We start from the raw sequence: 27,958 nt of genomic DNA on the forward strand, positions 1-27,958 counted from the left end.
CCTGGGAATATGTAACTTTTTGGGCGACCTGACCACATTCATGTCGACATATGAGTTATAGATCTGTCATTCCTATTGAAAGTTAGTCTAAGAAGTGGTATATCTGTTCTATGTGTGCTATTTCTATGATTCCTGTACTTAGGTTACATTTTTGCATCTTTTACTTTCAGTTCAGCTTCAAGCAGCTGAAAATACAATATGTTTGGTTATGAGAAATATATTTCAGAGAGGCTTAGATAGTAGAATGATTCTCTACACTATACTTGCTTGTTTTGTCATATAAACTGAAAAGAGGTGAACTATTCACATTTTTGCAACCAGGAAATGCCGAAGTAATTCCTGCATAGTGCACCTTTAAGAGATTACACAGTTTATACTTCAGTGAAGGTGAATTATTTTCTTCTCTATCCAGAGTTCATCCTATATAATATGTTGTTACTGTAAAGCTTTTTGTCCTCTGTTATGCAATGTTACTATCAATTGTAGCATTGTCCGAGTGTTTTGTGAATCAGGAATTCAAGATGTCAACTTTACAACTGCTCTGCTCTGCTTAGGCCTCAGCATTGGTCGACTGTCTTGAATCAAAGCCATCAGCAGAATCAGGGCATGTTCAATCAAGCAGTGCATTGTCATTGCGCCAGGTCAAACTAACCTGATCATCATTCATTCAGAGCTAACTTTCTTTGCTCAATCATTGCAACTTCGTTGGAGCCAACCCAAGCCTGTGTTAGTTCAGGAAGGAGCCTTCCATGCTGTGTGTGTGCACGCGTGCCCATACGGATTTCTTTAAATTTAAAAAAACATTCCAACATATATTACGGAATGTATTTAAATGTAAATATAAATGAATGTAAAATGTATATCACAGTTAAATGCATAATATTTTTAATATATATTTATTGGTAAATATATTTTAAAATCTATTTGGAAATGTTTTGTAAAATATATTCCAACATGCATTTAAATGTATTTGTAAGAAAGATATTTTGTAATTAAAATGTTTGGTAAATATAAAAATACTGGCCAAATTGTAACAAAATGGTGGCTGTCTTAACAATTTGTATTTTTTGTCCTCGCTAGAGACAGCTATATCGGCTGTCCAGATTTTCCAGGTGGTGCTGCTTCACGTGGCTATGACCAGTTGGAGGGCCTTTCAAGTGGATATTTCCCAGATGTGGTAAATTCCCACTTGGTTACAAACGCACCATAATTCCACGAACCATCCACTGTAGAGCTGTTTAATAATCATATTTAAATAGATATATATTAAAATAAAAGAATAATGAAAGCAACATAGTGCCCGATCTCGAGACCACCCACCTACTTGCAGGCTGACCTCTTGAGATGGAAAAACATGTTTTTTATGAACATGTGCTCTTTAAGACAGAATTTAAACATTTGAAGAAATCAAAAAGTAATTTTTTTACTCACCATCACAATTTAAATTATATCGCTGGCCGTTTTGGCTTGCTGGCCCAAAAAGTATCTCCATTGATCAATATGTAAAGAGTAATTTTAGAAAAGATGCAAATGTATCTACATGTATTTTAAATACATTTTAGGTGATGTTAAATATACAGGTTTTTGTTCCCGAATGTGGTGTGTGTGTGCCTATAGCTCTCTGAGACGTAACCCGCCCCAGTGTGAGGAACACACACAAGCAATCCCTCACCTCATCCCAATTTGGAGATAATTAAAGGGGATTATAAAACAAACACTTCCCCCGCCACAAACTACCACTCTGCTTCTTTTGTGGGGCTCCGTACCGCTCCACTTTGCTGCCATAGGGATCGAGCTAACTGAGGAGGAGTGAATGAGAGTGTAGGCAGGGAGTTGAATGTGTTGGCCTACTGCAGTGTTGGACCACTGTGTGTGTGGAACATGGAGGTAGCCAACAGCTAGCTACCATGGGAGCAAGTTGTGGGCCCTCCCTGTTGAGAAAAGAGGAGTGTGTCAATTAAACTGAAATTAAAAGTGGAGAAACTGATCAAATAGACAGAAGTTTCCAAGAAGTGTCATATTATACTGTCAATTTTTACAACCGCTGGAAAGAAAAGGCAATAAATCCCACACAACCATGACAATTGATGATTCATAATATCTATCACAATACTTATTACATCTATATTTGATATCTAGTCAGGACTATATCCAATAGACATATAAAACATGTATATAGTGTTGCCATTAGAGATGTTAGTTATCTTCCATTGATTGATTCATGACTGAATTTGGGTTTCATCTCTACCCAAATCTAACCTGCAGCTCAGGACCTGAAGCAAGGATATGCATATTCTTGATACCATTTAAAAGGAAACACTTTAAGGTTTGTGGAAATTAGAAATTAATGTAGGAGAATATAACACATTAGATCTGGTAAAAGATAATACATCATCTTTGAAATGCAAGAGAAAGGCCATAATGTATTATTGCAGTTTAGGCACAATATTTTTTTATTTTTTTATTTCACCTTTATTGAACCAGGTAGGCTAGTTGAGAACAAGTTCTCATTTGCAACTGCGACCTGGCCAAGATAAAGCATAGCAGTGTGAACAGACAACACAGAGTTACACATGGAGTAAACAATTAACAAGTCAATAACACAGTAGGAAAAAAGGGGAGTCTATATACATTGTGTGCAAAAGGCATGAGGAGGTAGGCGAATAATTACAATTTTGCAGATTAACACTGGAGTGATAAATGATCAGATGGTCATGTACAGGTAGAGATATTGGTGTGCAAAAGAGCAGAAAAGTAAATAAATAAAAACAGTATGGGGATGAGGTAGGTAAAAATGGGTGGGCTATTTACCGATAGACTATGTACAGCTGCAGCGATCAGTTAGCTGCTCAGATAGCAGATGTTTGAAGTTGGTGAGGGAGATAAAAGTCTATTTTTGCAATTCGTTCCAGTCACAGGCAGCAGAGAACTGGAACGAAAGGCGGCCAAATGAGGTGTTGGCTTTAGGGATGATCAGTGAGATACACCTGCTGGAGCACGTGCTACGGGTGGGTGTTGCCATCGTGACCAGTGAACTGAGATAAGGAGGAGCTTTACCTAGCATGGACTTGTAGATGACCTGGAGCCAGTGGGTCTGGCGACGAATATGTAGCGAGGGCCAGCCGACTAGAGCATACAGGTCGCAGTGGTGGGTGGTATAAGGTGCTTTAGTGACAAAATGGATGGCACTGTGATAAACTGCATCCAGTTTGCTGAGTAGAGTGTTGGAAGCAATTTTGTAGATGACATCGCCGAAGTCGAGGATCGGTAGGATAGTCAGTTTTACTAGGGTAAGTTTGGCGGCGTGAGTGAAGGAGGCTTTGTTGCGGGATAGAAAGCCAACTCTAGATTTGATTTTCGATTGGAGATGTTTGATATGAGTCTGGAAGGAGAGTTTACAGTCTAGCCAGACACCTAGGTACTTATAGATGTCCACATATTCAAGGTCGGTACCATCCAGGGTGGTGATGCTAGTCAGGCGTGCGGGTGCAGGCAGCGAACGGTTGAAAAGCATGCATTTGGTTTTACTAGCGTTTAAGAGCAGTTGGAAGCCACGGAAGGAGTGTTGTATGGCATTGAAGCTCGTTTGGAGGTTAGATAGCACAGTGTCCAAGGACGGGCCGGAAGTATATAGAATGGTGTCGTCTGCGTAGAGGTGGATCAGGGAATCGCCCGCAGCAAGAGCAACATCATTGATATATACAGAGAAAAGAGTCGGCCCGAGAATTGAACCCTGTGGCACCCCTATAGAGACTGCCAGAGGACCGGACAGCATGCCCTCCGATTTGACACACTGAACTCTGTCTGCAAAGTAGTTGGTGAACCAGGCAAGGCAGTCATCAGAAAAACCGAGGCTACTGAGTCTGCCGATAAGAATATGGTGATTGACAGAGTCGAAAGCCTTGGCAAGGTCGATGAAGACGGCTGCACAGTACTGTCTTTTATCGATGGCGGTTATGATATCGTTTAGTACCTTGAGCGTGGCTGAGGTGCACCTGTGTCCGGCTCGGAAACCCGATTGCACAGCGGAGAAGGTACAATGGGATTCGAGATGGTCAGTGACCTGTTTGTTGACTTGGCTTTCGAAGACCTTAGATAGGCAGGGCAGGATGGATATAGGTCTGTAACAGTTTGGGTCCAGGGTGTCTCCCCCTTTGAAGAGGGGGATGACTGCGGCAGTTTTCCAATCCTTGGGGATCTCAGACGATATGAAAGAGAGGTTGAACACGCTGGTAATAGGGGTTGCAACAATGGCGGCGGATAGTTTCAGAAATAGAGGGTCCAGATTGTCAAGCCCAGCTGATTTGTACGGGTCCAGGTTTTGCAGCTCTTTCAGAAAATCTGCTATCTGGATTTGGGTAAAGGAGAACCTGTAGAGGCTTGGGCGAGTAGCTGCGGGGGGGGGGCGGAGCTGTTGGCCGAGGTTGGAGTAGTCAGGTGGAAGGCATGGCCAGCCGTTGACAAATGCTTGTTGAAGTTTTCGATAATCATGGATTTATCGGTGGTGACCGTGTTACCTAGCCTCAGTGCAGTGGGCAGCTGGGAGGAGGTGCTCTTGTTCTCCATGGACTTCACAGTGTCCCAGAACTTTTTGGAGTTGGAGCTACCGGATGCAAATTTCTGTCTGAAGAAGCTGGCCTTAGCTTTCCTGACTGACTGCGTGTATTGGTTCCTGACTTCCCTTCACTTCCCCGCCACAGGATGTTTTTGTGCTGGTCGAGGGCAGTCAGGTCTGGAGTGAACCAAGGGCTATATCTGTTCTTAGTTCTGCATTTTTTGAACGGAGCATGCTTATCTAAAATGGTGAGGAAGTTACTTTTAAAGAATGACCAGGCATCCTCAACTGACAGGATGAGGTCAATGTCCTTCTAGGATACCCGGGCCAGGTCGATTAGAAAGGCCTGCTCACAGAAGTGTTTTAGGGAGCGTTTGACAGTGATGAGGGGTGGTCGTTTGACTGCGGCCCCGTAGAGGATACAGGCAATGAGGCAGTGATCGCTGAGATCCTGGTTGAAGACAGCGGAGGTCTATTTGGAGGGCCAGTTGGTCAGGATGACGACCATGAGGGTGCCCTTGTGTACAGATTTAGGGTTGTACCTGGTGGGTTCCTTGATGATTTGTGTGAGATTGAGGGCATCTAGCTTAGATTGTAGGACTGCCGGGGTGTTAAGCATATCCCAGTTTAGGTCACCTAACAGAACAAACTCTGAAGCTAGATGGGGGGCGATCAATTCACAAATGGTGTCCAGGGCACAGCTGGGAGCTGAGGGGGGTCGGTAGCAGGTGGTAACAGTGAGAGACTTATTTCTGGAGAGAGTAATTTTCAAAATTAGCAGTTCGAACTGTTTGGGTATGGACCTGGAAAGTATGACATTACTTTGCAGGCTATCTCTGCAGTAGACTGCAACTCCTCCTCCTTTGGCAAATCTATCTTGACGGAAAATGTTATAGTTGGGTATGGAAATCTCAGAATTTTTGGTGGCCTTCCTGAGCCAGGATTCAGACACGGCAAGGACATCAGGGTTAGCAGAGTGTGCTAAAGCAGTGAGTAAAACAAACTTAGGGAGGAGGCTTCTGATGTTGACATGCATGAATCCAAGGCTTTTTCGATCACAGAAGTCAACAAATGAGGGTGCCTGGGGACATGCAGGGCCTGGGTTTACCTCCACATCACCGGTGGAACAGAGGAGGAGTAGTATGAGGGTGTGGCTAAAGGCTATCAAAACTGGTCGCCTAGAGCGTTGGGGACAGAGAATAAAAGGAGCAGATTTCTGGGCATGGTAGAATATAGTCAGGGCATAATGCGCAGACAGGGGTATGGTGGGGTGCGGGTACAGCAGAGGTAAGCCCAGGCACTGGGTGATGATGAGAGAGGTTGTATCTCTGGACATGCTGGTTGTAATGGGTGAGGTCACCGCATGTGTGGGAGGTGGGACAAAGGAGGTATCAGGGGTATGAAGAGTGGAACTAGGGGCTCCATTGTAAACTAAAACAATGATTACTAACCTGAACAACAGTATACAAGGCATATTAACATTTGAGAGAGACATACAGCGAGGCATACAGTAATCACAGGTGTTGAATTGGGAGAGCTAGCTAAAACAGTAGCTAAAACAGTAGGTGAGACAACAACAGCTAATCAGCTAGCACAACAACAGCAGGTAAAATGGCGTTGACTAGGCAGGGAGGGTCGGATTAACTACACACAGAGCCTGCGTGCGGCTGGGGCCGACAGATAAAACATAAACAAGCAGAATGGAGTACCGTGATTAATGGACAGTCCAGCATGCATCAGCTATGTAGCCAAGTGATCAGTGTCCAGGGGGCAGCGGTGGATGGGGCAGGGAAGCTAGACTGGCGAGTATTATCCAGGTAAAAAAAACTGGCTGGCTGTGCAGAAGGTAAAAGCCACTAGCAGTGGCTAACAATGACTAAATAGCTTGTAGCTGGTTAGCTTCTGGAGGTTCTTGAATGTGTTCTAAAAATAAAAAATAATAGCGATTCCGTATCACATTGGGTGAGGCAGGTTACTGGAAGGTATAAATGAATTAAAAATCGAAAATAGATTGAAAGTAAATATGGGTCCAGTGAGTGGTTGGGACGCGGCGATTCAGACGGTTAGCAGGCCTGTGCTAACAAGCTAACAGTTAGTAGGCCGGGGCTAAACAAGGTAGCAGTTAGCGGACTGGGGCTAAACAAGCTAGCAGTTAGCAGGCCGAATTAGCAAGCAAGGAGATAGCAAGGGCTAGAAAGTTAGCCTTTGGGGGACGTCACGATGGGGTGAGTCTGTTTATGCCTCTTCATGCGGTGACATCGATAGACCGGTCGTGGGTCCGGATATTGTAGCCCAGGAGTATGCTTCAGTGGTAGCACAGGAGCTCTGGCCGGGCTAGCTTCAAGCTAAGTGGATGGAAACGCTCGCCAGGAGTAATCAACCGGGGTTGCGGTTAGCTAGTTAGCTAGTTGTGAAGATCCAGCTGAAAATGTTCCGTTTGCGGTGGGAATCCGGTGGGAATCCGGGGATAAAATATAATAGGTCCGTTATGCTCTGGTTAGAGTCGCGTTGTTTGAACTGGCAAGAGCTTTCCGAGCTAAAGGTTAGCTGACGACCGGTTAGCTGAAGACCGCTAGCAATGGTTTGCTGACTGACTATATATATAAGGGACACGACACGACAAGACGTCTGACTGCTACGCCATCTTGGATCAACCCAATTTAGTGTGTGTGCAAAGTTTCAGATTGATCCAGTAAAGCATTTCAATACTGAATGATATTTTGTATCAAGTCTGCCCAAATGTGCTGAATTGGTCAATTAATACATTTTCAAGTAGATAACTATAGAGAACATACACAAATTATATGGTAATACAACATTTAAGTTTACACACTCCCAGGAATGTCATACATGATAAATCATTAGCTTATACACTAACTTTCACACATCTTGATGAGACAGAGACAGCAGGGTTTCAAACTGTAGAAACCAGTTTCTACATTTGAATATAAAAATTGATTTTATGAAACAAAACTATGCTACATTTTATCTCAGGATAACAAATCAGAGCAAGATTACTGAATGTAAGTACATTATTTACCTTCAGTGGTGAATGTATCAAACCAGTTGCCGTGATAATTTTTTGTTTGTTGATGTGCACTCTCCTCAAACAACAGCATGGTATTTTATCACTGTAATAGCTACTTTAAATTGGACAGTGCAGTTAGATTAAGAAGAATTTAAGCTTTCTGCCCATATAAGACATGTCTATGTCCTGGATAATTTTCTTTTTACATACAATGTCATGCTAATCACATTAGCTTAACTGGAGGGACACCGATCCCGTAGAGGTTAATTATGACAACCATCGCAGCCAACAAAGTGTTTAGACCATCTGCTTTGATGATATGAGAGAGCCACCGATTAACAAAGCAATTGCTGTGGTCCTCGAATTATGGTGTCCTAACTCATTAATGTGGACCAATAACTCTCAGAAAGTCAGGAGAATTATTATTATTATTTTTCTTTCTTTCTTTCACCCTGTCTGTCTATCTGCCTGTCTCTTTTACTCCCTCGTTCTCCATCTCTCTCTCTAGGAGTCTTGATGCTGTAAAAGCCTGACAATCGCAGCTGCCTGCCTGCCTGTCTTCCAGGGAAGTCACTGTCTGTCCTTGAACTTGTGTGGTTGAGAAACTAATTTGTCGGCTGATTTCGGTGCGGTCGTCTCGGTCAGTGGCCTCGACCCTCCCTGGTGGCTGTGTTGAATTTTAATCCCTGCCGGGGACTCTGTGAAGGACAGCCAGTGATGGCTAACACCGTCTCTCTGGAAGCCCCTGTCAGAGCAGGGCCGCAAACTCCACAGACAAGACAATGAGCATGGGTGGGGGGTTGGAGAGGACCGAGGGGGAGGGGCGGAGGGGTTGTGTGTGTGAGAGAGAGAGAAAGATAGTGGGAACAGAGGATGTGTGTCTGTGTGGGGGGATAGATCAAATCTAAAATTGCAGATAGATTGTGGCATCCATCAATGCAATTGTCTGCATCATTTCCAATCACCCATAAAACAAATGTAAATATATACAGTATTTATGTATATAAAATATGTAAACTCAGCAAATAAAAAAATGTCTTCTTACTGTCAACTGCGTTTATTTTCAGCAAACTTAACATGTGTAAATATTATACATATTATACAAATATTTGTATGAACATAACAAGATTCAACAACTGAGCCATAAACTGAACCATTTGCACAGACATGTGACCAATTGAATACTGTGTCCTTGAACAAAGGGGGGTTAAAAATCAAAACCAACAGTCAGCATATGGTGTGGTCACCAGCTGCATTAAGCACTGCAGTGCATCTCCTCCTCATGGACTGCGCCAGATTTGCCAGTTCTTGCTGTGAGATGTTACCCCACTCTTCCACCAAGGCACCTGCAAGTTCCCGTACATTTCTGAGGGGAATGGCCCTAGACCTCACCCTCCGATCTAACTCGTCCCAGACGTGCTCAATGGGATTGAGATCCGGGCTCTTCGCTGGCCATGGCAGAACACTGACATTCCTGTCTTAAAGGAAATCAAACACAGAACGAGCAGTGGATGGTGGCATTGTTGGAGGGTCAAGTCAGGATGAGCATACAGGAAGGGTACCACATGAGGGTGTGGTGTCTTCCCTGTAACGCACAGCGTTGAGATTGCCTGCAATGACAACAAGGTCAGTCCGATGATGCTGTGAGACACCGCCCCAGACCATGATGGACCCTCCACCTCCATATCGATCCCACTCCAGAGTACAGGCCTCGATGTAACGCTCATTCCTTCGACGATAAACGTGAATCTGACCATCACCCTTGGTGAGACAAAACTGCGACTCGTCAGTGAAAAGCACTTTTGTCAGTCCTGTCTGGTCCAGCAACGGTGGATTTGTGCCCATAGGTGACACTGTTGCCGGTGATGTCTGGTGAGGACCTGCCTTACAACAGGCCTTTAAAGCCAGCAGTCCAGCCTCTCTCAACCTATTGCAGATGAGCTGAGCACTGATGGAGGGATAGCGCTTTCCTGGTGTAACTCGGGCAGTTGTTGTTGCAGTTCTGTACCTGTCCCGCAGGTGTGATGTTCGGATGTACTGAACCTGTGCAGGTGTTGTTACATGTGGTCTGCCACTGCGAGGATGATCAGTTGTCCATCCTGTCTCCCTGTAGCGCTGTCTTAGGCGTCTCACAGTACGGAATTTGAAATGTATTGCCCTGGCCACATCTGCAGTCCTCACGCCTCCTTGCAGCATTCCTATTGCACGTTCACACAGATGAGCAGGGACCCCGGTGAATCTTTCATTTGGTGTTTTTCAGAGTCAGTAGAAAGGCCTCTTTAGTGTCCTTATATTTCATAACTGTGACCTTAATTGCCTACCGTCTGTAAGCTGTTAGTGACCGTTCCACAGGTGCATGTTCAATAATTGTTTATGGTTCATTGAACAAGCATGGGAAACAGTGTTTAACCTCTAGTGACACCCCATCCCGTGAACGGGACCGTAGTCATCATCTGACACGAATTAGCATAACACAACGGACGTAAATCTTCCTAGAAAATATTCCTATTCATGAAAATCACAAGTGAAATATATTGGAACACAGCTTAGCCTTTTGTCAATCACCCGGTCATCTCAGATTTTCAAAATATGCTTTACAGCCAAAGCTAGACAAGCATTTGTGTAACTTTATCGATAGCTTAGCATAGCATTATGCCTTGCTAGCAGCAGGCAACCTTGTCACGAAAATCAGAAAAGCAATCAAATATCGACAGAAACATGGCAAACGTTGTTTATAATCAATCCTCAAGGTGTTTTTCAAATATCTATTCGATAATATATCAAACGGGACAATTGGTTTCTCAGTAGAAGCGATTGGAATAATGGCTACCTCTGTATTTTACGTGAGAATTTCTCTGGGAGCATCAGGTGACCACTTGCGCAATGAGGCCGCCTACGGGTATTCTTCAACATAAATGCGTAAAACTACGTCACAATGCTGTGGACACCTTGGGGAATACGTAGAAAGCGTAATCTGGTTGATAGGGCATTCACAGCTCAATAGGGATGCATCAGAACGCATCGGAACGCAGGGTTTTCAAAAGATGAGTCACTTCGTGAGTCACACTTCACTGCGTTACTTTCTCAGGCTTTCACTTGTAACATCAGTTCTGTTATACTCACAGAATTTTTTTTTACAGTTTTGGAAACTTTAGAGTGTTTTCTATCCTATTCCAATTATATGAGTATTCTATCATCTTGTCCTGACAAAATATCCCGTTTAATTTGGGAACGTTATTTTTCCAAAAATGAAAATACTGCCCCCTAGTACCAACAGGTTAACCTCTCTTGGGTAGCATTTTCACATCCGGATGAAAAGCATGCCCAAAGTAAACTGCCTGTTACTCAGGCCCAAGCTAGGGTATGAATATAATTGGTAGATTTGGATAGAAAACACTCTAAAATTACTAAAACTGTTAAAATTATGTCTGCGAGTATAACAAAACAAAATTCAGGCTACCACTATTTTCAATAGTTGTTAGTTGTTACTTTTATTATAAGGTGAAAATCCTCCCAGATTGCAGTTCTTATGGCTTCCACTAGATGTCAACAGTCTTTGAAAAGAGTTTCATGCTGATTTTTGGAAAAATGAGCCAGAAATTGTAGTTTTTCTAGGTGGCTCCCATTTCGGCTGTAGTGTTTCCAAGCGCATGGAAGAGAGCGTGTTCTTTGGTATTTTTCTCCAGTAAGGACAATAATGATTCTCCGTCTCAAATTGTATTGTTTATTTATGTATTAGGGTACCTAAGGTTTGATTATAAAAGTTGTTTGACTTGTTTGGAAACGTTTATTATTAACGTTTGGGATTAAATTTCTATGTATTTTGATGGAGGGAAACTGGGTGGATTATTGACTGAAGCATGCCAGCTAAACTGAGTTTTTATGGATTTAAAGAAGGTCATTATCGAACAAAAGGACCATTTGTGATGTATCTGGGACCTTTTGGAGTGCCAACAGAAGAATATCAGCAAAGGTAAGGCATTTATTATATCGCTATTTCTGACATTCTTGGCGCACCTGCCTGGTTGAAATATATTTTTCATGCTTTTGTACGCTGGGCGCTGTCCTCAGATAATCGCATGGTGTGCTTTTCGCCGTAAAGCCTTTTTGAAATCTGACACAGTGGCTAGATTAACAAGAAGTTAAGCTTCATTTTGATGTATTACACTTGTGATTTTATGCAAGTTAAATATTTATAATTCTGTAGTTTGAATTTCTAACTCTGCAATTTCACCGGTTGTTGGCCAGGTGGAACGCTACCGTCCCATCTGCCCATAAGAAGTTAAACTCTTTACAATGAACATCTGTGAAGTTATATGGATTTTTACAAATTATCTTTGAAAGACGGGGTCCTGAAAAAGGGACATTTCTTTTTTTTGCTGAGTTTATATTTTAAAAGAAGCATGAATCATCAATATTTGGACCATATAGATTAATGAGCCAAATCTGTTTACATCACACCCTGATCTGTTTCACCTGTCTTTGTGATTATCTACACCACCTTTCAGGTGTTACCCATCTTCACCATTATTCCCTGTATATTTATACCTGTGTTCTCTGTTGGTCTGTTGCCAGTTCATCTTGTTTGTCAAGTCATCCAGCGAATTTGCATCTCAGCTCCTGCTTTTCCCAGTCTCTCTTTTTCTCACCCCCTGATTTTAACCCTTGCCCTTCCTGACTCTGAGCCCGCCTGCCTGACCACTCTGCCTGCCCCTGAGCCTGCCTGCCTGCTGACCTGTACCTTTGCCCCACCTCTGGATTATTGACCTCTGCCTACCCTGACCCTGAGCCTGCCTACCGTCCGGTACTGTTGCCCCACCTCTGGGTTACTGACCCCTGCCTGCCTTGACCTGTCTATTGCCTGCCCCTGTTGGATTATTAAACCATTGTTATTTCGACGTTGTCTGCATCTTATCTTCCCACCTGAGTTTATGGCACAATAACATGTTTAAAATAATCCATCTACCTTCTGGAACTGTTTGAACAATTTGTACATTCGGATAAAAATGATCGTTCATAAATAACATCACCCTTTTGAGTTGCTTTGCCCATGGGAGAAGTATATTTCTCCCCACCCCCAGTCCTTTTTCCACACAACTTAATCTAAGTTTCCTGTTAAAAATAGATATTATATTCATTCTCTTTTAGCCAAGTAAATACTGATAATAAGAAAATATTATCTGCCAAGCCATGACAATTATATCTGGCTATACTTATTTCACCATTTACGCAATGAGATACAAGTTTCAATTCTATTCATCATAATACAGTGCCTTCGGAAAGTATTCAGACCCCTTGACCTTATCCATATTTTGTTACGTTACAGCCTTATTCTAAAATTGATTAAATAAAAACAATTCCACAGAAATCTACACACGATACCCCATAATGACAATGTGAAAGCAGGTGTTTAGAAATGTTTGCAAATTTATTAAAATGTATTAACATAAATAACTTATTTACATAAGAATTTAGAGCCTTTGCTATGATACTTCAAATTGAGCTCAGCTGCATCCTGTTTCCATTGTTGCGTCAAAAAACAGAACACTCAAAACATGAGCACAGTGGCAGCTCTTCCTTTAAAGAACTCCAGGCCTCAAGAGGGCAGATAACCCAAAAACACGGGTGGAACTAAAAAATTGAGCCAGGATTTCTGGAGGGACTACTTTTACATGCGCACCTGGCAGATAAGCATGGGTATAAAATGTTTGGGCTTAGCTTTGCTTGGGTTGTTTAACATACAAACAGCTCATTGTTCAACCCTAAAGGCGCAACTGGTATGTAATGTTTGGAATTATTTATTATGTTGCATCCAGTGCTTAGCACAATTTACATGTTTAACTCTGGTAGGAGTGGTGACGTCTTTTTTTGTGGATATTTTCTGACTGCAGAAGTAATTGCTAGAAGTGCTAGATTAAATTGTTTTAACGTTTACTTTATTCAAAGCCATGCTTTGTTTCTGTGTCATGCATTGTTTGTGTAAAATAATGCATGTTTATTCTCTGTTTTAAGGTTAGCAACCTATTCCTATTCCTTATTCCTGTAATTCAACTACTCTATTCAACAAATCAACTGTTTGATTAGAGATTAGAGAACATTTTACATTTTAGAATAAGGCTGTAACTTAACAAAATGTGGAAAAATTAAAGGTGTCTGAATACTAAAACTTCCCCCCAGCCCTAGTTGGATTGTTGTTGGATTGTTGGTCTCGCTCTCTCTCGCTCGCTCTCTCGCTGCGTTACAGTGCAGCCCACTATAACAGACTTAATGTACAAATGCGATGACACGCACATTGTTTACCATGAATGTGATCTTTTGCGAACGTTGGGGAAAGTGACTTAAAGTCCTATTGTTGCCTGAATAGTCCCCTTTAACGTGACATATAATGAATCCCTATCAGTCTTCATCTCCATCTCTCTCCTTCCTCTCACGACCTCTTCCCCCATTTAATGCACTTGACAACGGGGTCTCGGCTGCTCTAGACAGAAGTCACCCTGGTTGAGCTGCTGCCAGAGTAAATAACGGAGGCTGCTATGAGGGAAAGGTGAGGTGTTTTTTTCTACTTTACTGACACCCTTCTGTCTCATTTGCTCTGAGGTCTAATCAGCTCCTCCTCCACTTTCCTATGTTCAATGTCCTGCATGTTGAGGCCTATAGTGCTAGCCTCCACTTGTGTATGTTTGTAATGTTTGTATCTGTGTACTATGCAACCTATGCTTTTGATTGATCTCAAATGCATTCTCTGTGTGTAGACAGCTCATGTTCACTGTTCACATGCGGGGAGACAGAGCAGAAGAAATGGACACGTTGTCGTATCTGAGAGTTGTCTGTCTGTTCATGCCTTTCTGCTACACAGCTGCGAGGAAGATGTTGGATCTTTTTTTCTTGCTGCTGTTCCTCTGAAATATTTTTTTCCCCCTTCCCTGCGAAAGCTCACAGAGTCTCGGCAGGGTGTCCGCACAGCTCTGATCTGTTGTGGAATCACCAGGGCTCCTCGGGGAGATGTTGTTTGAATTTCAGATCTCAGAGTCTGTAACAGAGTGGAGCAGGCTGCTACAGCATTAGAGGGAAAGAGAAGGGCTGTGCGTCAGACCAGGAGAATTGAACAGGACCAGATCAACCTCGCCCAGGGCAAAGAACAAGGCTAGAGCGAATCATACTGTGTGAATTGTATTGACAGGCATGGCTGCATAAAATCCTTTGGTTTAAAAAGTCTCATTTCTGGTGTATGACCTCAAACTAGCTATAATTATGATAGCGTTGGCATATACCCCTACCGGTTAAGAGCATTGGGCCTGTAAGCGAAAGGTTGGTGGTTCAAATCCCAGAGCAGACTAGGGGAAAAATCTGTCTATGCTTTTGAGCAAGGCACTTAACTCTAATTGCTTCTGTAAGTGACTCTGGATAAGAACATCTGCTAAATGACTGAAATGTCAATTTAATAAACAACCATGTCATTTGTTGCTGCTTGTATACACCAGGCACACCCACCCATGTGATGACAGAGTCGAAAGAATGGAGGCACCAAGACCTTGGGGGAATCCTCGGTGGCTTCATTGGTGAGAACTTTGTAAAATGACAACGGATTGAATCCAAACTTGGCATACGCTCATATAAGAACCAAGATTTTCCTCTTTTTTTCCTACAGTAGTTGCCGTTGGCTTCACAGTCATGGTCCCGCGATACAGATGACAGAGCTAATTGTAGGGCTTGGAACACCAGTGCTGAGAAATGTTGTGAAAATAGTGCTTAAAGCATGCGGGTGGCACTGACCCCAATATCAGTGTATTTATTATGTTGAATGAAACCAGCGCCGCTCTATAGACTCTGTTTGAATGCTGGTTGCAGTTGAGCTCTGCCAACTTCAACTAATAAGAAAGAAAAAAAAATGTTTTCAGAAGACTGCTCATTGAGGATATACAGTAGCGAGGACTATTGAGTACCGAAGTCTATGGTAAATAAGTTGGGATTGTCTGGTGAACTCATTTGATGCCCTAATAACAGCAGCAATATGTAACAATTTACACAAAGTGCAACTGTTTGGTATAGGATTAATTTGCCAGATTATGGGTGTTTGTGCATATGTGACAGTGGCATGTGTTTATGGACGTGAAGGCATCTGTGTTACATAATTTTCCTTTATTTAGCAAGAGGCTGAATGTATCTCACCAGAGAAAGCATCCGAGCGAGCAAAACAGCACCCCTCTAAGTATGTGTAGCCCATCTATCTGATGCTGTCTGTTCAAAAAAAGCATGATATTGTTGCCGCCCATAACATTGAATGCAAGGCAAGCCCGTGAGCATTTGGCCTCCTGTGATAAAGTATAAAATAACAGCCAATCAGCATTGAGCTCAACTGTGAAAGGTCCTGGCGCACCAACAAAAATGTGTCGTGGGAAGCCCGTTTGGATTTGGCTTCACCCAAATCACATCAAAAGCAAAACTTGAATTGTTGCTTCATGTTGTCTTCTGGTGGCTAGCTAAAATGGTAAATTTTCTACATTAGCCATGGATGGAGTTAGGGATTTGGACCTGTGGTTTTACTTCATTCCCTGTACTGGCCAATGATTATAACAACGATTCTGATCCCACCATATATTCATACATTGTGCCCCTGGCCTGAGAGGATGGAAGTTCAATATGTAGTAGGCTAATGTTAGCCTAGCGGGCAAGCATTTTAGCAAGGTAACCTAGGCTAAACCTTTTTGTCAACATGAAAGAGGATGGCATTGGCTTTTCTCTACAAGTAGGGTGAGTCAACATATTTTGTCTACTTGTACACATACAGGGAGAGAGAGAAATCAGAACCATGCAAGTCATATTTAGCTTACATTGATTGGACTAAATTGTTTTGGATTTTTTAGAACTGGTGCTCATAGTGGAGGCAGATCCTGTTTTCTTTGACTTGCGGTAAGTATCTGTGGTTCTAAATCAATAGTTGTTTAGTAGTCCGAAAATGTTGGAAACATTTAACTTGCTTGAACATGCTGTATGTAGGTCATGTAACTGTTTGTCCCATGCAATATTGCAATATGCTCTCTGGTTTTCTGACGAAACAAATGTGGTTGTCTTCTTATTGTCTTGGCAATGCATATGAACTAACAGGCAAATGAGCAAACAATGCAATTATCACAACACAGGTTGTAATATGGCTTTTTTTGTGTGTGTGTGTGGAGGTAGGGACCAACCACATAACGACTTCAAGCTTACGAGAGGCCTAGTGAAAAGAGGAAAAGACTAGCTAGTGTTTCACAATTTTTATAAACATTTTATTCATTACATTTTAATTCCTTGGGACAGACCTGCACTGTCAAATGAATAATATATCAAACTGAGTTTTAAATGCAAGAATAAAGATGTTTATTTGAACATCATGGTGCCCAAAAGTTCATAGTGCAGAAATAAAAGGTGACAACACACAATTTTATCAAGCAATCAGTGTAAATGGTTGGCACACACACATGGCTATATTTAAAGGAAAATTGCATGTCACATGATCAAAAATGAAAATCCATCAGAAAAAAATATGAAATGTCTGAAACATTCCCTTGACAGGCTATTACATTGGCAGCCTTTGAATGTTGTTCCAAGTGTGTGCTTGTGTGTGAGCGCACTTGTATCTGTGTATGTGTAGCCCATGCCTGCATACGTTTGTGGTCTAACTGCAATAACCATCCGGCATTCAACAATAATCATGTATCTCCCAAACTAAAGTACATACATTTCATTAACAACTCATGTTCCATTGATGTGCACAGTCAATAGCCTTTGCATTTTGCTGCTGAGAAAGCTTCAATTCAAGCACTAATAGTACACCAATAGACTTGTTTCCTTTTTTGACCAAAGTCTTACTGATCAGTACTTGAAGTGTCAAGGGTGTGTAAACTTGGCTGCTTTACTGACCTCTCTGACAGAACCTCTGCCCCATTGGGCTATTGGGTCAATCAGGGTCACGACTTAGCGATGAGAGGTCAAAGGGTTCAAGTCTATTGACTAATCTTGCCTGATCCTGGGCGTTTTGCCACTCTAGGCGAGACACAAAAATGACACCCTCTACCCCCGCAAAACTAGAATATTGTAGCCCTACAGTGTCACCGCACAATGGAATTTTATGAATGCACATTCATGTGTGGTGCCTACCGTTTGTAAAATGGGCAGTTGCTTTGGATTTATTTGTCCTGATTCCTGTGACTAATAATGTTGGCGATTAAAGCTATATCAGCCTGAGCCTATTTGCAATGACAAATGTGTTTACACAAAACAAATACAAACTTGATTATTGATTATCATGACAATTTTAGCCCACCGGGTGAAACTTCTGGATAGCTGTTGTGAATAGCTTGATTTTCTGTTCCATATTGCCCATTTTACTTTGACATATCCTGTAATTGGATATGGTTTTGGATAAGCACTTTTTTGATTGGGGGACATTTAATATTTGGTCCCGCTTTAAATGACCTGCAGCTTATAAAGGTTTCATAAAGCCTTCATAAACACTACATAAATGTGTTACAAATCATCTGTATCCATATATCATGCTTTATAAAGGGTTCATAAAATGTGGCATAACTGTGGGACATAACCACCCATGTCAAATGGGAAACATTTCATGAACCTCTGCTTTATAAACGGTTGCATAATAAAGGCCTTATCATATTATATTGAAGCTTCACAAAGCATTTACAATCGTGTTCCCAGAACCATCCATACTTAAATATGTATTCACGCATGACTGTAAGTCGCTTTGGATAAATATTTGCTAAATTTGATATATTATATTTCACTCAACATTTCTCGGATGGCCTAACCTCTTTTCCTCTTAGTCAATATTCGACCTGACCTCAACTTCCCCCAAAATGTTGTGTTGCAGGAAAAAACACAGCAATGCAAAGCAAAAAACTTTGTTGGCCTTCATGTATGTGTTATGAACCACCAAAGGTGTCTGGCTTTATAGTAAGTACAGCATCATATGTTTTAAGGCATTTTTTTATTTAACTAGGGAAGTCAGTTAAGAACAAATTATTATTTACAATGACGGCCTAGAAACAGTGGGTTAACTGCCTTGCTCAGGAGTAGAACGACAGATGTACCTTGTCAGCTTGGGGATTCGATCTAGCAACCTCTTGGTTACAGGCCCAATGCTCTAACCACGGCTCTAACCACCATAGATAACCCTATTTGGTAAAAGACCAAGTCCATATTATGGCAAGAACAGCTATATTAAGCAAAGAGAAAGGACAGTCCATCATTACTTTAATAAGACATGAAGGTCAGTCACAAAAACCATCAAGTGCTATTCTGAAACTGGCTCTTATGAGGACCGCCACAGGAAAGGAAGACCCAGAGTTACCTCTGCTGCAGTGGTTCAGTTCATTAGAGTTACAGGCCTCAAATTGCAGCCCAAATAAATGGTTCAGAGTTCAAGTCACAGACACATCAACATCAACTGTTCAGAGGAGACTGCGTCAATCAGGCCTTCACTTTCAAATTCCACAAAGGACCAACTACTAAAGGACACCAATAAGAAGAGACTTGCTTGGGCCAAGAAACATGAGCAATTAGACCATTGGAAATCTGTCCGTTGGTCTGATGAGTCCAAATTTGCGATTTTTGGTTCCGTGTCTTTGTGAGACGCAGAGTAGGTGAACGGATGATCTCCGCAGGTGTGGTTCCCACCGTGAAGCATGGAGGAGGTGTGGTGTTTTGCTGGAGACACTTCAAATCAAAGTTGATTTTGTCACGTGCGCCGAATACTTACAGTGAAATGCTTACTTACAGTCTCTAACTGATAGCGCAAAAAGGTATACGGTGAACAATAGGTAAGTAACAAAATAAAAAACAGTAAAAAGACAGGCTATATACAGTGGCGAGGCTATAAAAGTATCGAGGCTATATACAGACACCGGTTAGGCTGATTGAGGTAGTATGTACATGCAGATATGGTTAAAGTGACTATGTATATATGATGAACAGAGTAGCAGTAGCGTAAAAGAAGTTGGTGGGTGGCGGGGACACAATGCAGATAGCCCGGTTAGCCAATGTGCGGGAGCACTGGTTAGTCGGCCCAATTGAGGTAGTATGTACATGAATGGATAGTTAAAGTGACTATGCATATGTGATAAACAGAGTAGCAGCAGCATAAAAAGAGGGGTTGGGGGGGCACACAATGCAAACAGTCCGGGTAGCCATTTGATTACCTGGTCAGGAGTCTTATGGCTTGGGGGTAAAAACTGTTGAAGCCTTTTTGTCCTAGACTTGGCACTCCGGTACCGCTTGCCATGCGGTAGTAGAGAGAACAGTCTATGACTGTGGTAGCTGGGGTCTTTGACCATTTTTAGGGCCTTCTTCTGACACCGCCTGGTGTAGAGGTCCTGGATGGCAGGCAGCTTAGCCCCAGTGATGTACTGGGCCATACGCACTAGCCTCAGTAGTGCCTTGCGCTCAGAGGCTGAGCAATTGCCATACCAGGCAGTGATGCAACCACAGTGATGCTCTCGATATTGCAGCTGTAGAACCTTTTGAGGATCTGAGAAACCATGCCAAATCTTTTTTTGTTTCCTGAGGGGGAATAGGCTTTGTCGTGCCCTCTTCACGACTGTCTTGGTGTGTTTGGACCATTCTTGTTTGTTGTTGATGTGGACACCAAGGAACTTGAAGCTCTCAACCTGCTCCACTACAGCCCCATCGATGAGAATGTGGGCGTGCTCGGGCCTCCTTTTCCTGTAGTCCACAATCATCTCATCCTACTTCAGTGATTTATTTAGAATTCAAGGCACACTTAAACAGCATGGCTACCACAGAATTCTGCAGTGATACGCCATCCCACCTGGTTTGCGCTTAGTGGGACTATAATTTGTTTTTCAACAGGACTATGACCCAACACACCTCCAGGCGGTGTAAGGGCTATTTGACAAAGAAGGAGAATGATGGAGTGCTGCATCAGATGACCTGGCCTACACAAGCAACCGACCTCAACCCAATTGAGATGGTTTGGGATAAGTTGGACCGCAGAGTGAAGGAAAAGCAGCCAGCAAGTGCTCAGCGTATGTGGGAACTCCAAGACATTTGGAAAAGCATTCCTCATGAATCTGGTTGAGAGAATACCAAGAGTGTGCAAAGCTGTTAGTAACACGTTCTTGGTTACTACATGATTCCATATGGGTTACTTCATAGATAGGATGTCTTAACTATTTTTCTACTATGTAGAAAATAGTAAAAATAAACAAAAACCCTTGAATGAGTAGGTGTGTCCAAACTTTTGACTGGTACTGTACATCTTCATATATAACCAAATGGTTAGGATGAATATTTTTACTTATTTATTTGTTTCACCTTCACCAACAAATTGGATGCAATTTTGTAAATTACATCGTCGAAGTCGAGGATCGGTAGGATGGTCAGTTTTACAAGGGTATGTTTGGCAGCATGAGTGAAGGATGATTTGTTGTGAAATAGGAAGCCAATTCTAGAATTCATTTTGGATTGGAGATGTTTATTATGAGTCTGGAAGGAGAGTTTACTGTCTAACAAGACACCTAGGTATTTGTAGTTGTCCAAATATTCTAAGTCAGAACCGTCCAGAGTAGTGATGGTGGATCGGCGGGCAGGTTTTGGAAGCGATTGGTTGAAGAGAATGCATTTCGTTTTACTTGCATTTTAGAGTAGTTGGAGGCCATGGAAAGAGTTGTATGGCATTGAAGCTCATCTGGAGGTTAGTTAACACAGTGTCCAAAGAAGCGCCAGAGGTATACAGAATGGTGTCGTCTGCGTAGAGGTGGATCAAAGAATCACCAATAGCAAGAGCGACATCATTGATGTATACAGAGAAGAGAGTCGGCCCGAGAATTGAACCCTGTGGCACCCCCATAAAGACTGCAAGAGGCCCAGACAACAGGCCCAATTTGACACACTGAACTCTATCAGAGAAGTAGTTGGTGAACCAGGCGAGGCAATCATTTGAGAAACCATGGCTGTTGAGTCTGCCAATAAGAATACGATGATTGACAGAGTCGAAAGCCTTAGACAGGTCGATGAATACGGCTGCACAGTAATGTCTCTTATCGATGGCGGTTGAGATATCCTTTAGGACCTTGAGCGTGATTGAGGTGCAGCCATGACCAGCTCTGAAACCAGATTGCATAGTGGAAAGGTTATGGCGAGATTCGAAATGGTCGGTAATCTGTTTGTTAACTTGGCTTTCGAAGACCTAAGAAAGGCAGGGTAGAATAGATATGTCTGTAGCAGTTTGGGTTTAGTATGTCTCCCCCTTTGAAGAGGTGGATGACCGCGGCAGCTTTCCAATCTATGGGAATCTCAGAAGATCCAAAAGAGAGGTTGAACAGGAGGTGCTCTTATTACCCATGGACTTTACAGTGTCCCAGAAGTTTTTTGAGTTTGTGCTACAGGATGCAAATTTCTGCTTGAAAAAGCTAGCCTTAGCTTTCCTAACTGCCCGTGTATATTTGTTCCTAACTTCCCTGAAAAATTACATATCACTGGGGCTATTCAATGCTAATGCAGAACACACAGGATGTTTTTGTGCTGGTCAAGGGCAGTCAGGTCTGGAGTGAACCAAGGGCTATATCTGTTCCTGGTTCTACATGGGGCATGATTATTTAAGATGGTGAGGAAGGCATTTTTAAAGAATAACCAGGCATCCTCTACTGACGGAACAGTTGAAACTGGAGCAGCAGCATGGCCAGGTGGACTGGGGACAGCAAGAAGTCGTCATGCCATGTAGTCCTGAGGCATGGTCCTAGGGCTCAGGTCCTCCGAGAGAGAGAAAGAGAGAAAGAGAAAATTAGAGATGGCATACTTAAATTCACACAGGAAACCGGATAAGACAGGAGAAATATTCCATATATAACAGACTGACCCTAGCCACCCGACACATAAACTACTGCAGTATAAATACTGGAGGCTGAGACAGGAGGGTCAGGAGACACTGTGGCCCCATCTGATGACACCCCCGGACTGGGCCAAACTGGCAGGATATAACCCCACCCACTTTGACAAAGGATAGCCCCCACACCACTAGAGGGATATCTTCAACCACCAACTTACCATCCTGAGACAAGGCTGAGTATAGCCCTCACAGATCTCCACCACGGCACAATCCAAGGGGTGGGGGGGCGCCAACCCAGATGGGAAGACCACGTCAGTGACTCAACCCACTCAAGTGATGCACCCCTCCTAGGGACGGCATGGAAGAGCACCCATGACTCAGTCCCTGTTATAGGGCTAGAGGCAGAGAATCCAGGTGGAGAGAGGGGAACCGGCCAGGCAGAGACAGCAAGGGCTGATGAGAGAGATATTGTCTCTAGAGACGATAAAAACCAGGTGATGTCACCGCATATGTCGGAGGTGGAACTAAATGGTAGGATAATGCGTAAGGCATATTACCATAGTAATGTCTCTTTTGGGGATATGACTGTTACACATGAATAGCTGATATACTTTCTCCTATTTGTTTTGATTATTTTATATGAAAGAGTACAGACTTTTTAGACTGGTACGAAGAGTGAAGCCCTTATCTGGTTGGGAGGGAAATGCAGGAATCAACTCACGAAGCTTGTTCGTATCTCAACTCATTGAAAGCCAGATGCTGCAACCAAGGCCAGAGTGCTTGCCGGGGACCCAAACACAGAGCCCATATGTCTTTGTGAGAGACAAGAAATTCCCTCTGAGGGTAAACCTGATGCGACCATCTCCAAGTAAGATACGCTAAATACTTGACTATACATATGATTTAAAAATTATACCAGTATTAACACTGTAATTATTTGCCTCACATAAAAGTGATCTCGGGAGTATGGGGCCCTATGTCCAAAGCATAGATTACACAGGTGTTACACTACACGTTTGATGGCCTTAATGTTCCTGTTCAATACTAATGGAAACACTTATTTTATTCAAAGGTTCCACTGGCCTTGATGACGCAAAGGAAGATATACAACTACCCTCACTCAAGAGACAAAATCATTTCTGAGAACTGCTTTGGGATCGTACAGACACTGACAACACGGAGTCATCAAAACGGTATATCCACCCCACGTTTGTTGACCACGCCATGCCCATTGGAGTCCTGGGTCCAGGAGAGTGGAGACATGTGGTACAAGCGGACATCAGCTTATTGGACCCAAGAAACCAGAGATGGAAAACACATGTTCTCTTGCGCTAATTGACTGTTTATACAGTATGTCATCACTTCATCCTTGGGTTGTTTTAGTTTGTCATCTATTTTTGGGAGGCAAGACGCTCAAGACATTTACCTAACCTTGGGATATGTGTAGTGGCCTTTCAATGGAGACCTTCCTTCTATGGTACATGGGTGGGAATGAGTGTCCAGCTGTAGACAATAAGGGCAGACCCTCAAGACATTAACCTCATCTACATAGCTCATGTACAAAGCAGTACAAGTTTACTGAGTGACTAATTCAGAAGAGTAATATTTTATGCCACAAGTAGAAATAACCAGACAGACATTTGCAGACCTTTAAGATATTATTTACGATCATAAGAGGAAATATCACAGATGGCCAGCATCCCGGAGTCGCCTATTCACTATTGACGTTGAGACTGGTGTTTTGCGGGTACTATTTAATGAAGCTGCCAGTTGAGGAATTATGAGGTCTGTTTCTCAAACTAGACACACTAATGTACTTGTCTTCTTGCTCAGTTGTGCACCGGGGCCTTCCACTCCTCTTTCTATTCTGGTTAGAGTCAGTTTTCGTGTGTTTTGTGAAGGGAGTAGCACACAGAGCTGTATGAGCTCTTTGGTTTCTTGGAAATTTCTCACCTTGAATAGCCTTCATTTCTCAGATCAAGAATAGACTGACAAGTTTCAGAAGAAAGTTCTTTGTTTCTGGCCATATTGAGCCTGTAATTGAACCCACAAATCGTGATGCTCCAGATACTCAACTAGTCTAAAGAAGGCCCGTTTTATTGATACTTTAATCAACACAGTTTTCAGCTGTGCTAACATAATTGCAAAAGTGTTTTCTAATGATCAATTCGCTTTAAAGTGATAAACTTGGATTAGCTAACACAACATGCCATTGGAACACAGGAGTGATGGTTGCTGATAATGGGCCTCTGTACACCTATGTAGATATTCCATTAAAAATCATCCGTTTCCAGTTACAATAGTCACATACAACAAACCTCTTAGCGCCACCTGAGACGTCTGCGTCCCACCCAGCCATCAGGAAATGCAAAAATGCTAATAGCACTCGTTAAAACTCAAACGTTCATTAAAACACACATGCAAGGTACTCAATTAAAGCTACACTCGTTGTGAATCTAGCCAACAAGTCAGATTTTTAAAATGCTTTTCGGCGAAAGCATGAGAAGCTATTATCTGATAGCATGCAACACCCCGAAATACCAGAAGGGGACATAAACAAAAGAATTAGCGTAGCCGGCGCTACACAACGCAGAAATAAAATATAAAACATTCATTACCTTTGACGAGCTTCTTTGTTGGCACTCCTATATGTCCCATAAACATCACTATTGGGTCTTTTTTTCGATTAAATCGGTCCATATATACCCAAAATACCCATTTATGGAAACTGTGATCTAGAAAAAAACAGCATTTCAAAATGCAATGTCATTTTTTTTAAATAAAAAAGTTGCCTATAAACTTTCACAAAACACTTCAAAATACTTTTGTAATCCAACTTTAGGTATTAGTAAACGTTAATAATCTATCAAATTGATCACGGGACCATGTGTATTCAATAGCTCCACGTCTTCAAATCATGGTCGGAAATCTCTCTTCCAAAACTTCCTGTCGTGGACCGGATGATATGGGGTGTCTCTTCTTCGTTTGACCAAGGAACAACCTCCAGGCAATTGACAAGACTGGCGACATCGTGTGGAAGCTGTAGGACTTGTATGCTGAGACCCATCTATTTTGCTGTGCCATAGACAATACATGCAACTGGCGCATTGATATTTCTTTCCCTTTTTGGTGATCAATTTTCCTTGGGCTTTTCCACGAAACACACATTCTGTTATAGTCACAGCCGGGATTTAACCAGTTTTAGAAACTTCAGAGTTTTCTATGCACACATACTAATCATATGCATATACTATATTCCTGGCATGAGTAGCAGGATGTTGAAAAGTTGCGCGATTTTTAACAGAATGTTCGAAAAAGTAGGCCTAAGCTTAACAATGTCTACACTGTATTTTTGATCAATTTCATGTTATTTTAATGGACCCCAAAAAATGATTTTCTTTCAAAAACAAGGAAATTTCTAAGTGACCCCAAACTGGAAAGACATTTGGCTGTTAGCTAACTAGCTAGCTAGCTAATGAGGTAACATGAATGAACAAGGTGTAAACCAATGCCCCTGAGTGGTTTTGTAACGACCCCCGACATGGTTTATGAACAGGGCCTGGAAAATAACTTTTTTGTCCACCAGCCACTGTGACAGGTAGATGAAAACATCTACCAGCCACTTAGAATTCTTACAAGCCAATACATTTATCAGTCATAATAACGCCAAAAACCAGGTTTCAGATGCCCCCCAAAACAAAATTACGCTAAAACGTTTTCACTATCAAAATCAAACTTTTTCAATAGAAAACAACACAATTGGATGTTCTCAGTCCAAAACCATGCTTAAACTACACCATGAAACAATGTGTGAGGTATGGGGAAGAGGGTATAGTTGCCGGTTAATTTCGATTGCAGACCTCAAGAGACTGATGTTTGGTTGGCTGTATTTCTGTACTGCATGCACAAACACATAGTTTGCAAAACAAAAGACCACACGATAGATACAAATCATCATATCATTCTGCCAGGTAAGCCTACTATGCAGTTAACATTTAATTTGGAAAGTTTTATGGGAAACTCTTTAGAAATGATTGTTTTGTAATAGCTAACTGGCGACAAAGTGGTAGACACGGGCATTCCCATTCTGTTATCTGCAGAAAGTTGCAAGAAATACAAATCACTGATACATTCCTTAATATTAATATTCTTTAATATTATTTACATGTAGGCTTTTGATTGAAAAAATCTGTGCTCGTTTTTTTTCTCTAGGGCACTCAGAAACAACTGCACAGTGAAGCCTATCATTACAACAATTATTATCTTGGTGATTTTTTTTCCTGGTCACACTGGTGCTCCTAAAATAAAATGTCAGGTCGCACAGAAAAATATCTAGGAGCATATGAGGCCAAAATAATCGCACTTTAGAGCCCTGGCATCAAACAATGACAGAAGGCTTAGTATAAGCATCCGGTATAACCATGCCTGTATAACATCATATTGGCTTTTATACATTAAATGGAGACAAACGTTTAAGACTCAATGCACTGAAAAATAATAAAATTACCATGATTGAGGATGTACAGAATCAAATTACCGAGCTGCATTCACATTCATCATCCTAACGATATGTACTCATCCAGAAAAATAGAATGAATTGAACACAAAAGGGTAGGCGATACAATAATCCCTTTTGAATTGTATGGTAGAGACCAATTTGTCATTTTAATTAACATTACACAGAAGAAGAAAAAACACTTCTGAGGATGTCAGGGAGACAGGGGAGAGAAATCTTTGATTCTCATGGTTGGTTGGCTGGAATTCGGATGTCTGTTTCGAGGTTATTAACTGTGTTGACAAATAGCTACACATGGTTTCGCAGGTTATAATGTCAGTCTCCATCGTCCAAGCAGACCTAGGTGCCAGAGGGGCCCATAAAACAGGTTGACCCACAGACAGAAAGTACTGTCCACTTGGTCACCACTACATCCTGTGTTACTCATTTCAAAGGGACGGGTGCAGAACTCCCTTTTGGATGGCTGGTCACTCCTCCTGACTGACTACAATTTGGGCAACTCATGCCTCTACGCACAAACACATGCGGTGTCCATTAGCTATCAAAAATGGCAATATTTCACAAGGGGTAATCTCACACCCATCAAATTCCCTCTCACAAATCCAACCTGACTTTTATTGACATAATTATGAGGTCTATGAATATTGTATCAAATGAATATATGCATGTTTTACTGAAAACCCATTTCTCTGTTGGAAAATCAACCGTAGACAGAATGGCTGCACTGCTGGCAAATCTGTTTGCATTTTAAAGACAAATCCCTGCGATGAGCTCCACTCAGACATTTAAATCCAAAGTTGAAGTTAATGAGTCCCGAATTGGGAGTACGTTTTGCATTCTCTCTCTCTCCCTGTCTCTCCCTCCCGCTCTCTTTCTGATTTACACTTACTCTTATTGTCTGTGGTCTATTTAGTGCAGCAGAGATACATTTTATTGGCAACCACTTAATGCCATTGAGTGGCTGTTTATTTTTACCATGGTAGGGCACCAAAAAAAAACCTCCACCAGTGAAAA

At 42.1% G+C, this 27,958-nt stretch overlaps 1 long non-coding RNA gene across 1 annotated transcript; it reads left to right on the forward strand.

Annotated features, from left to right (window-relative positions):
• Nucleotides 1-13,269: 13,269 nt before the first annotated feature.
• On the forward strand, nucleotides 13,270-18,173 carry LOC112218049. The gene is made up of 4 exons (XR_002948550.2): nucleotides 13,270-13,360; nucleotides 14,066-14,127; nucleotides 15,065-15,142; nucleotides 15,232-18,173. It is a non-coding gene; the product is annotated as an uncharacterized LOC112218049 (long non-coding RNA).
• Nucleotides 18,174-27,958: the final 9,785 nt, after the last annotated feature.

Source organism: Oncorhynchus tshawytscha, linkage group LG18, assembly GCF_018296145.1.
Source record: "Oncorhynchus tshawytscha isolate Ot180627B linkage group LG18, Otsh_v2.0, whole genome shotgun sequence".
In the NCBI taxonomy this organism is placed as follows: Eukaryota; Metazoa; Chordata; class Actinopteri; order Salmoniformes; family Salmonidae; genus Oncorhynchus; species Oncorhynchus tshawytscha.